Genomic DNA, 10020 nt, shown 5'->3' with positions numbered 1-10020 from the left:
ATTTTGGATCAGTCGAGACACACCTTACGTGTCCCAAGTAAAATGACCAAAAAACCCAGTAACAAAATCAACCTCCCTCTCATTTCACTTTTCTTCTTCTCCCTCTACCCCATGTCGCCCAAGCCCCCCATCCCTGCCCCTCGCCCATCCTCTCCCCCCACCCCCACCACCCGTCCGCGTCGGCATCCTCTCTCCCAACCCGGCGTCGGTATCCTCTCCCCTACCTCCACCCCACTCGGCGTCGCCATCCTCTCCCCCACCCGCAACCCGCATCGCATCCTCTCCCCCACCCATACCCCTGTAGGCCAAATGAGAGGCATGGCTGAGCATGGAGGGCTGAGGGAGGTGCGATGGAGCTGCTGGTGGCTGAGGGAGGCTCGAGGTGGCGGCTGGATCCGTGGGTGGCGGCGTACGGCTAGGTGAACCGGTTCCTAGCCTCAAAACCTCCTCAGGTATGCCTCGCTTGTTCCCACCCAAAGCCCCCTCAGACCCCCCTAGCAAAATCTCCTTCCCTCCTGAAGCCCCTCGTTCAGGTGCGATGCAGAAATCTCCTTCATCTCCCCCTTCCCTTCATCCTCATCGGTTCTTCATCTCCCCCATCCTTCATCCTCATGAAGTTTGCACCTCAAAGTGACCTGCAAGCCCTCAGACCCGTGCTTCATCTCCAGAAATCCAACACACCATGATTTGAAAAAAAAAACCCAATAATCCGCGGCGAAACAGGTAATGTGTCGACAAACCCATTAATATTCTTCAAATTTTTTTTTGGATACCTCATTTTTTCTCTGTGATTCTAGGGTTACACCGTACATTTTTGCTTCTCTGCGATTTCGACGCTGGTAAGCCCTCATTCTTCTTCTTTGTTATGGTTTCACTCACACACTCAGATTCTCACCGGCGATGCACGCACTTCGATTTCACACTGAAGCTTTTCCACAGAAATTAATTCCTCCCGTAGACTTTCTTTGTCATTTCTTCTCTGTGATGATCTGCGATTTCGACTATCTAGGGTTAGTATATAGAATGGTATTTATTATTTGATGTACTAAAAGTGCAATCTAATGATTATAAATTTTCATATATAAGCAAGTGAATCAGATTCAAGCATGGTAGAGTCTAAATTATAACCCAAAAAATAGCTGCTTTTCACAGAAATCCTGCAGTTTGTTTTGAACCTCCTGCTAGCTGTCAGGCTCATAAACCTTACATATTCTCTTCCACATTTAAAGGCTAAATTCACAAACTTTGGTGTGAGTCATTTTCTTTTAATGAATAACATTGGTTTGAGTGTAGATCACTTAGTTGATTGTAGACTACTCTTCTCGCTGATTTAGTCCTACATCTGCACTGAAGCTCTTCTGCCATATTGATGCACTTCCTATACGTTAGATAATTGGCTCATAGCACGTTTTATTGATGTACTTCCAATGGCTTGGCTTGGATAGTGTTTAATTAATGTACTTCCAGTGGCTTGGATACTACTTTTTCAGGCTTTTTGATGTTTTAAACCAGAACCTTGATGGTTTTTTGGTTGTACACGATCACTGTATACATGGTTTGTGTTGTATGTGGAGGGTTCTACTATGAGATCATGATATTATCTTCATTCTTTCACCTAACGAGAAAAAGTGTCTGCATTCTTGTAGGTTCCTCTAGGTGTTGATTTTTCATTCATATAATGTCAAGTTTGGAAGAGGGTAATTCCTAGAAGTCATTGTTTAATTTTTCTAATTATTGGAAGAAATGCAAGAGAAAAATCATAACCTTCATCTTCTTGATTTTCATATTTTCTCTTGAACTTTACTTTCCAAAAAAAAAAAAAAAAAAACATTTTCACATTATTTTTGACAATTTATCATTCACCTTGTGCCAAGGCCACACATTTTGATATGAAATCTTTGCAATTGCTTAGGTGTTTCTCTTGTATACAATCCATGTACATGGGCTATGCCTATTGCTATTGATAAAATTTCTGGCCTACCTATCAAGAAAAGCTTTGCAATTGATCTTGAATTGCATCTTCTTGTATTTTTGTAATTTTGTGTGCAGTTTTTCCTAGTATAGACAAGGGACTATGAGTGCTGCCATTTGAGATGCAATTTAAAACTACATATTCTTTTTTTTTAGATTCCACTCTAGCATCATCTTCTAAAATGGATATTTTTTTCTTATGATCTTGAAAATTGCATGCTTAGGATATGTTATACTTCAGAATCTGTTGCTGGTGAATTTCAATTATTTACTTATTATTGATGCACTATGGATTATGATACTATACCTAGATGATGGAGAACTTAATATTTATCTTTTTTATGGTAACAATATGTGTAAATACTTCAGATTGGCAATTAACATTGAAACACTTAAGTGAACTATGGTTCCACAAATGGGAAGAATTTATAGAAAAGACAAAGGAGAAAAGGTCTCATCTGCACGAACTTGGAGCATTTACTTGTAATTACTTGTAATTAGTTAGACTTTTCCAGAATCTTGTGAAATCAAAGGACTTTGAAATCTGAAATGTTCTGTATTTGTGATTAGTTCGTGAATGCTTGCAAGTAATACTACATTTTGCTATTCTATTGATTATATCTTGTCCTTTTAGCAATTTTCCCCTAGAGTGGACAACAATGAATGCAAATTGCTCTACTAGCTTATGCTAATAATTTTTGATGAACTATTTTCAGGGCCTCTTTAGATCTGATGCAGATCAAACAAATTGGAATGGGACAGTTGCACTGGTCAACTACAAAGTATGCTCATTTGCATGATTGGACAGTTGCACCGGAATCAAGCAATATGAAAGATAAAGAAACTCAAGACGAAGTTGGATTGGATATTATTTTGTTGTGATTTGTGTTGTAATTATTTTATATTCGAAAAACAATAATGTATGTCGTTCAATGCTAAGATATGGATATTAGGCTAGTTGTAATGTTTAGAAATGTTGTAATATTTGTAAGACATTTTGGAATGTAACTTTGAGGCTGCGTTTGGTTACTAAACTCACCTCAACTCATCTCAACTCATCATTACAACTTTTTCAAATTCCAATACAAAATATAATAAACTATTCAACTTTTTCAAATTTCAAAATAATAATAATATTAAAAAATAATATTCTAATAATATTTTATCATCGCAACTCAACTCAATTCAACTCACTTCAACATCCACACACACCCTGAATGTTACTTACAAAAACATGTTTATAATGTAATTGTTTACATTGCACTTTGTTGATTGTGATTGTAATGATAACAATACCTGTCCAAAATTATATGGTAATCTGTCAAATATCATAGGGTAATCTGTCTAAAATTAGAACCAAGTTCTGCCAACAAATACACTAGCCACCAAAAATAAACTAAAATTTCGTAAACTAGACAAAATAATGCAGGACCAGTAAATTTAAGAAGTGTGCAATTACAAGTGTGCAATAAATTTAAAAGAGTTCTACTTGAGTTACAATAAATTTAAGAGAGTTACACTTGAGTTACAATAAATTTAATGACTGCTATACTTGAGTCCACACAGCTATTGTTGACTGCTACATTTGAGTTACAACATCCAATGGCTATAGTCCACTCATTGTCGTGCCCTTCCAGCATGGCCCCTGCCCTTCCACTCCCATCTGCTATTGTTGACTGCTACACTTGAGTTACAAAGTTATGAGGCTTTGCTAGCTGCAGATAAAATAAAAAATAAAATCAAATGTTTGACAACTACAACATTTAGTTTTTTTTTTTTTTTTTCACGAGGGAAAGAAGGTTTTTCTTGTATAGTTCTTTTTTTTTTTTTCTGAAAAATTATACTTTCTTCTACATCAACTTTTTCCATACATTTTTCTTCCTGGCTAATTCATCCTAAACCAGAATCATGTACAAGAGCTAGGATTGAAAGTTCTTAAGAAACAATTCAGGATTTTCACTTGGGATCGAAGAAGTTCTTTGTAAGTCCCAATTTCTCTCAGCGCAATGGTAAATTTGGTCATAACAGGCCTGTAGTAGCAGAGAAATTCAATTTAAATTAGTAGACACCTCAATCTGCATTTTGAGAGCCATGAATCGTGGATATTCTAGTCTCAAAGTGTAATCTCTAAAAACTGTCAAGGCAAAGAGTTAATTACCATTTAGCAACCAAAGAAAATAGAATAAAGCCCAGCATGAACAAATTGACATACCTCCAAAAGCCAAACTAATGGGATCATCATGCCCTCCACCAAAAGTTTCTAGTGCACCCACAAAAGCAATATCCCCATCATATTCCTCCCCAAGTCCTTCACTGTGTGAGGACAAAAAAATGCAATTAAAACCCCTCACAAACTGAAGGTCCATAGGATAGCAAAGATTACCTTATGCAACCAAAAACATCAGGAACGACTCAGAAACCACTAAACAAAGCTTATTTTCAAAAACAGGATCTAGGTAGAGATTCTAATTTTCATTGTGAACAATTTTATTCAAAATGATAGCAATAGATAGACAATTGACAATTTGGAAAACTTTCTATAGCATGAATCTATGTCTTGAATTTTATTTTTAGTAAGTACTAGAGCTTGAATTAAATTATTGAGGGATGATAAAGAAACACGTTTATAAATGTGGACATAAGTACTAATCAAAATATAAATAAATGTGGACATACGTGTATTTTCGGCACCCTTTGTAAAACTTTAAACTTCGCTCCTTTAATGATTCAGCACTTTCCTCCAAGCTTTGTATCTGTTTAACAAGAAATCATCAACAAGCCACAATACTTCAGAGCAGTGTATAAATCATGAATGCAATAAATTCCACCAAATTATTTCAACCATGTTAAAAGGAAGTCAGTTGATAAAAATATGCTATCCATCTCTGACATGGATACCATGTCAACATAAAAATTCAATTACAGTGATGGTATATTCAGAAATCATTAATAATTTGCTTCAAGTATTCGAACAATACAAACCGGGAATGTCATGAAGTTGATATAGAGCTATACAGAGCCTTAACCTTCAATCTCTCACAATCAGGAGTGTTTCGACCACCCACTTGACTTGACTCGACTCAACTCAACTAAACATTAGTAATGACTGCATGGGGTAGCCACAATACCTAGACCAAGCTATCGGCAAACAAAACTATAGAAGGAATCAAAGTTCTAATCGTATCATATTTGAAGCTTCAGAGATAAATTTGTACGACTTATACCATAGGCACTTAATAAGCTTCAAAGCAATATTATCTAGCCTAAACATTTTAGCACCGTGGAAGCAAAAATCAAAATTTTCCCGAACTATTAAACAAATAAGCAATTACGGACAATGACAATCAAGAAAAGTGCAAACTCTTACAACCATAATTTTCATGGTACTCAGATATGTTCAATTATTACAAATTTCCTTAAAACTTTAAACTCTTAAATATAGGCGTAGAGGTAACCTTCAATAGTAAAAATTCGAAAGTTCCTATTGATTTTCCTAGATTTCCCCAGACACCAAACAGAGCATTGGAACATGCTCTCATCAGTTATACAATTAAAGATAATTCAGCTGAACATGCAAGAACAGAGAGAGGGGGGACCTGCTTGCGAAACATAGGACAATCATCGAGCTTTGGGAATGCATTTTTAAGACCAAGATTCTTGCTCTACTCAGCGCAAAATATTAATCTACCATTACATCCAAAGCTCGGTCTTCGCTAATCAAACATATAACCACCGCGGAGCAGCACGACTCCGAGCGAGATCTCACATTGTACTCCCATCTTATCCGCCATTCAACCGAAACAAACAAAACGAATGGTAAATAAAAGAAAACACCTCCAACACTTGAAATCACGGCCTTGAGGCATATACGAGATGGATTTGCATAAATTTCACAACCACTAACGCTAACGAGAAAATAAACTTTCAGAGTCCTAGATCCATTTTTCCTCTTTTGCCTTTTTTTTTTTCCTATTTAAATCTTTCCAGTTTTGGTATCGGAACCCTAGAAGAGCAGGCAAAATGACCGGATTAATAAACCCTGGGAAGAACAGGAAACATGGAGGTTAGATTAACGGCTGCGGCACATCAGAGGTAGTGTTTATTGGGGAACCGAAAAGGGATTCAATTAGGAAATTTCTCTTTTAACATGAAGATGTTGAAACCATGCGTGCGAGAGAGAGACAGGCAGACATAGATAAAAGCGAAACACACAAGGGGCGGCGCAGGACAGAGGGATGGGCGGCGCGGGGTGGCCCTGGACCGAGTGATGACCGTCGCGGGGTGGCGCTGGACCGACTGATGGCCGTTGCGGGGTGGCACTGGACCGACTGATGGCCGTCGCGGGGTGGCGCTGGGCAGGAGGGGCAAGTGCTGGGAGACGCGGGATGTGCTTCGGATTTCAAATTTGGATATTTGTTTGGGTAAAACGAGTGTTAAAAAAAAAAAAAAAAAAAGAAAGAAAGAAAGAAAGAAACCAGCCAGCTAAGGTGTGCTACGGATTAGCCGTGAACAGGGGCTGATTCGTAGAAGAACTCTTTCTCAAAATCGGTGAAAAGGTTCTAGTTTTTCCTTTTCTAACACCGGACCGAACCAAACTGGACTGGTTGATGTATATATATATATATATTTTAATTTTTTGAAATATTTTTATATGATTTTTATATAGTATATATAATTTTGTATTATATGATGAATTACTAATTAATATAATTTTAAATTTTAAAATCCTAAATTACTATAGTTTATTGTATTAATAGTTATACTAATACCATATTACTATATATTATAATATACTATAATATATTATCTGTAACGCCCCGTACCCGGAAGGGTCGGAGGGTTATTACCTGTCATTTTCAAACCTGTCTCTCCAAGATCCTAAAACTCCAAGGACATCATAAATAGTACACAATCTCATATTTTCCAAATAATCATAAAGCAAACTCCAAGTCATCATTTCAAAATAACATAAACCAAGGAGGGGTCCACAATTTTCTAATAATCTCAACGAAATAAAACGATACATCTTTAGATCTCAATAGGTTCAAACAACACAAAGTACTTCAAATACTAAAGGTAAACCCTTCTACTAACAATGGTACTAGACCTTCTATCCATATCTAGCCAAGCTCCAATTTCTAATCCTGACCCCCAGCTGGGTAATCAATGTCTTTTGGAAAATAATGAAGATAAGGGGTAAGTTATCCACAACTCAGTAAGCAGAGAACATGTAGTAGTATGTAAACATGAGCCATTTTTAAAAAATTTAGTATGTAGGAGCCAAACATTTCATTTTCACATACACAACTCAAAACGTATTATCCGAAAGAAATCCGAGTGTCTTTTCAATATTTTCATACTCATAAACCATCTTCATATTTAAATATTATTTTCGTATTCAAGTACCATTTTCATATTCAAAAATCGCTTTAGCGTAATATAACTGCACGTCTTCATTTTATTATAACATATCTTATACCATATTTAACCCCCATGGTAGGGTTGTCATATCCCCGATGGCCAAACCAGACAGTATCATATTGTGAAACTTCCTATTTTTTAATCTCAAAACTCCGAGTGTGCACACAAGAAAGAACACATAAAAGACCATTTTGTTTTCAAAATGGGTGCACTCATATCATATCATATTATATTGGTACCAACCATATCCCGTGAACTAGTATCGTCATATAAGAACCATATTTAGAATCAGAATCGAAACAGATAAGTATGCCAAAGGTTTTTCATATCCATATCATATCAAACCACATGCTAAACATAATCGTATAATTTCCATTTGATAAAAAACAGATCCAAATAATTTTCATATCACATGTAGAAAATTCACAGATATCATATTCGCTTTTTGGCACATTTTAGAAACATGTCAAATATTGATCATGTTTATACTATTCATGTCAAAAGTATTTATTTTCTCTTTCATACATATCTCATGAGTGAATGCAAAACTTATACTGAGATTGTCTTTCACCTTTTCTTTTTAAAACAAAATGCACTTTTTTTTTTTCAAACCAACCTCAGTTAATTTCTTTTATGCAAATCTAGCATAGGAACCCCGCTTACCTTGACTTCTTAACTTTTCGAAAACTTCCTCAACAATGCCGAACAAAAAAATTAATCGTCATCTATAAGATAATCACGTAAATTTTTCATAAATTTCCAATCAATGTCGTATTTCGATATTCAAGCCTAAACTTCTAAAATAACTTGTTTTTAATTCCTCAAAACACAAAATTTTCATCATTCTTAAAATACCAACATCACTGTCTAAACTCATCAATATTCAACTTAGTAACTCCGACTAAAATATTAAATTCTAACCTACTTACAATTGAGATCTTACAATAATTTCTAATACTAAATAACATAACTATATCAAAATCATTGTAAGTAGAAAATCATACTTTTGTTTCAATGAAAAAAAATATTCTTTTAAAAGGATTCAAAATAAGATTTTGCACTTACTGATCATTCGAAAAAAAATTCATCAGTATTTGCTTAATAACCATTCTGATAAAAATATCAGTCTTTGAAAAATACCACTTAACAAAATAAACCCACATGTGCCTAAGTCTAAAAATATAAAAATAACAATCACATGTAGCCCATGTTTCAATTGCAAAAATACAAAATCAGTAGATGTTCTAATCAAAAAGGGCAAAAAGGGTAATAACACCCTTCATCTACAAGTCACTCGAGACACACACACAGAGATCCCTTTTTAAGTAACTATTATCTATAACAAAAATAAAACTAGTAGAAGAAAACATGAGCGACCGCATGGACATACCCATGGAAAGAATAAAATTGAGGCAGCGGCACCGTGGGAGCACGACAGCGTGAAGCTGGTGGTTGGCTACGGTGGATGGGGGTGGTGCCTGGTCACTGGCTGAGAGAGAAAGAGGGAGCAATGAGCAAGAGAGGCACACGGTGAGAGAATAAGGGAGAGGCCGAGAGAGAAGAAAAAAAAAACATTTGGAGGTGGGGTGAGCTTATCGGGGGACTATGGTGGCGTACGGCCGATTGGGGTGATGGGTAGTCCTCGCCAGCAGTTTCTGTGCGGGCACAGTGAGGTGGAGCTCTCGGTGGAGGGTGATTGCAGCGGCTTGGATGCTGCTCTGTTTTAGACAACTAAAACAGGGGATTTCTAGGCTTGCAATAGAGGCTACGGGGCGTTGGGCGGCAGCTCCTTGTGGCTGAGCATGTTTGTGAGGTCCGGACAAAGGTTCACAGTGGAGAGTGGACGTCGGTTTGGCCTTCTTTGAGGAGGAGAATGAGTGACACTTAGTCTAGGGGTGAGAAAAGCTTAACATATATATAAGCTATAAGTGGAAAGCAGATAAAACCTAATGAGGAGGAAGGGATGGATGTGCATGAAAGAGGAAATATGGCGTGTACCCGAGTGACGTGAAATATGGAAGCGTTTTCCACGGGCCTGGGCTTGGCAGTGGGCTGGGTCTGACATCCTCCCCCTTATAAAAATTTCGTCCTCGGAATTTGTTATTAATTGTCAAAACTCCCATCAAAAAGTCGTGGATACTTATGTCGTATTTCTTCCTCCGACTCCCAAGAAGCTTCATTAGTAGCATGATTCTTCCACAACACTTCAACCAAAGGGATAGTTCGAGTCCATAACACTTCTTCTTTCCTTTCCAAAATTCAAACTGGTTCTTCCGCATAAGTCATATCCTCCTGAATTTGAAGTGGTTCATAGTCAATAATGTGCGTCGGGTTGGGAATATATTTCCTCAACATGGAAATATGAAATACATTATGCACTCCCGCAAGTGCCGGTGGAAGTGCTACTCTATAAGCCACTGGTCCAATCCGGTCAAGAATCTCAAATGGTCCAATATATCTTAGGTTCAACTTGCCATTCTTTCCAAATCTCATAACTCTTTTCATCGGTACTATTCTCAAAAATACTTTATCTCCAACCCCAAACTCTAGTTGGCGACGACGTTTATTTGCATAACTCTTTTGTCGGCTTTGAGCTGCTTTCATTCTAGCCCGAATGACATCTATCTT

The 10020-nt window shown here is 37.0% G+C and overlaps 2 long non-coding RNA genes across 2 annotated transcripts; one reads left to right on the top strand and one right to left on the bottom strand.

Moving 5' to 3' along the window:
• The first annotated feature begins 273 nt into the window (after positions 1-273).
• LOC121261976 lies at positions 274-2878 on the top strand. The gene is made up of 3 exons (XR_005940033.1): positions 274-723; positions 798-839; positions 2688-2878. It is a non-coding gene; the product is annotated as an uncharacterized LOC121261976 (long non-coding RNA).
• Positions 2879-3383: 505 nt separating this feature from the next.
• On the bottom strand, positions 3384-4951 carry LOC121262323. The gene is made up of 4 exons (XR_005940082.1): positions 4648-4951; positions 4184-4284; positions 3932-4001; positions 3384-3686 (listed from the first exon to the last, which is right to left on the bottom strand). It is a non-coding gene; the product is annotated as an uncharacterized LOC121262323 (long non-coding RNA).
• Positions 4952-10020: the final 5069 nt, after the last annotated feature.

This window comes from Juglans microcarpa x Juglans regia, chromosome 4S, assembly GCF_004785595.1.
Source record: "Juglans microcarpa x Juglans regia isolate MS1-56 chromosome 4S, Jm3101_v1.0, whole genome shotgun sequence".
Lineage (NCBI taxonomy): Eukaryota > Viridiplantae > Streptophyta > Magnoliopsida > Fagales > Juglandaceae > Juglans > Juglans microcarpa x Juglans regia.
Note: the sequence above shows the minus strand (reverse complement) of the source record. Positions and strands in the feature narration are given on the sequence as shown.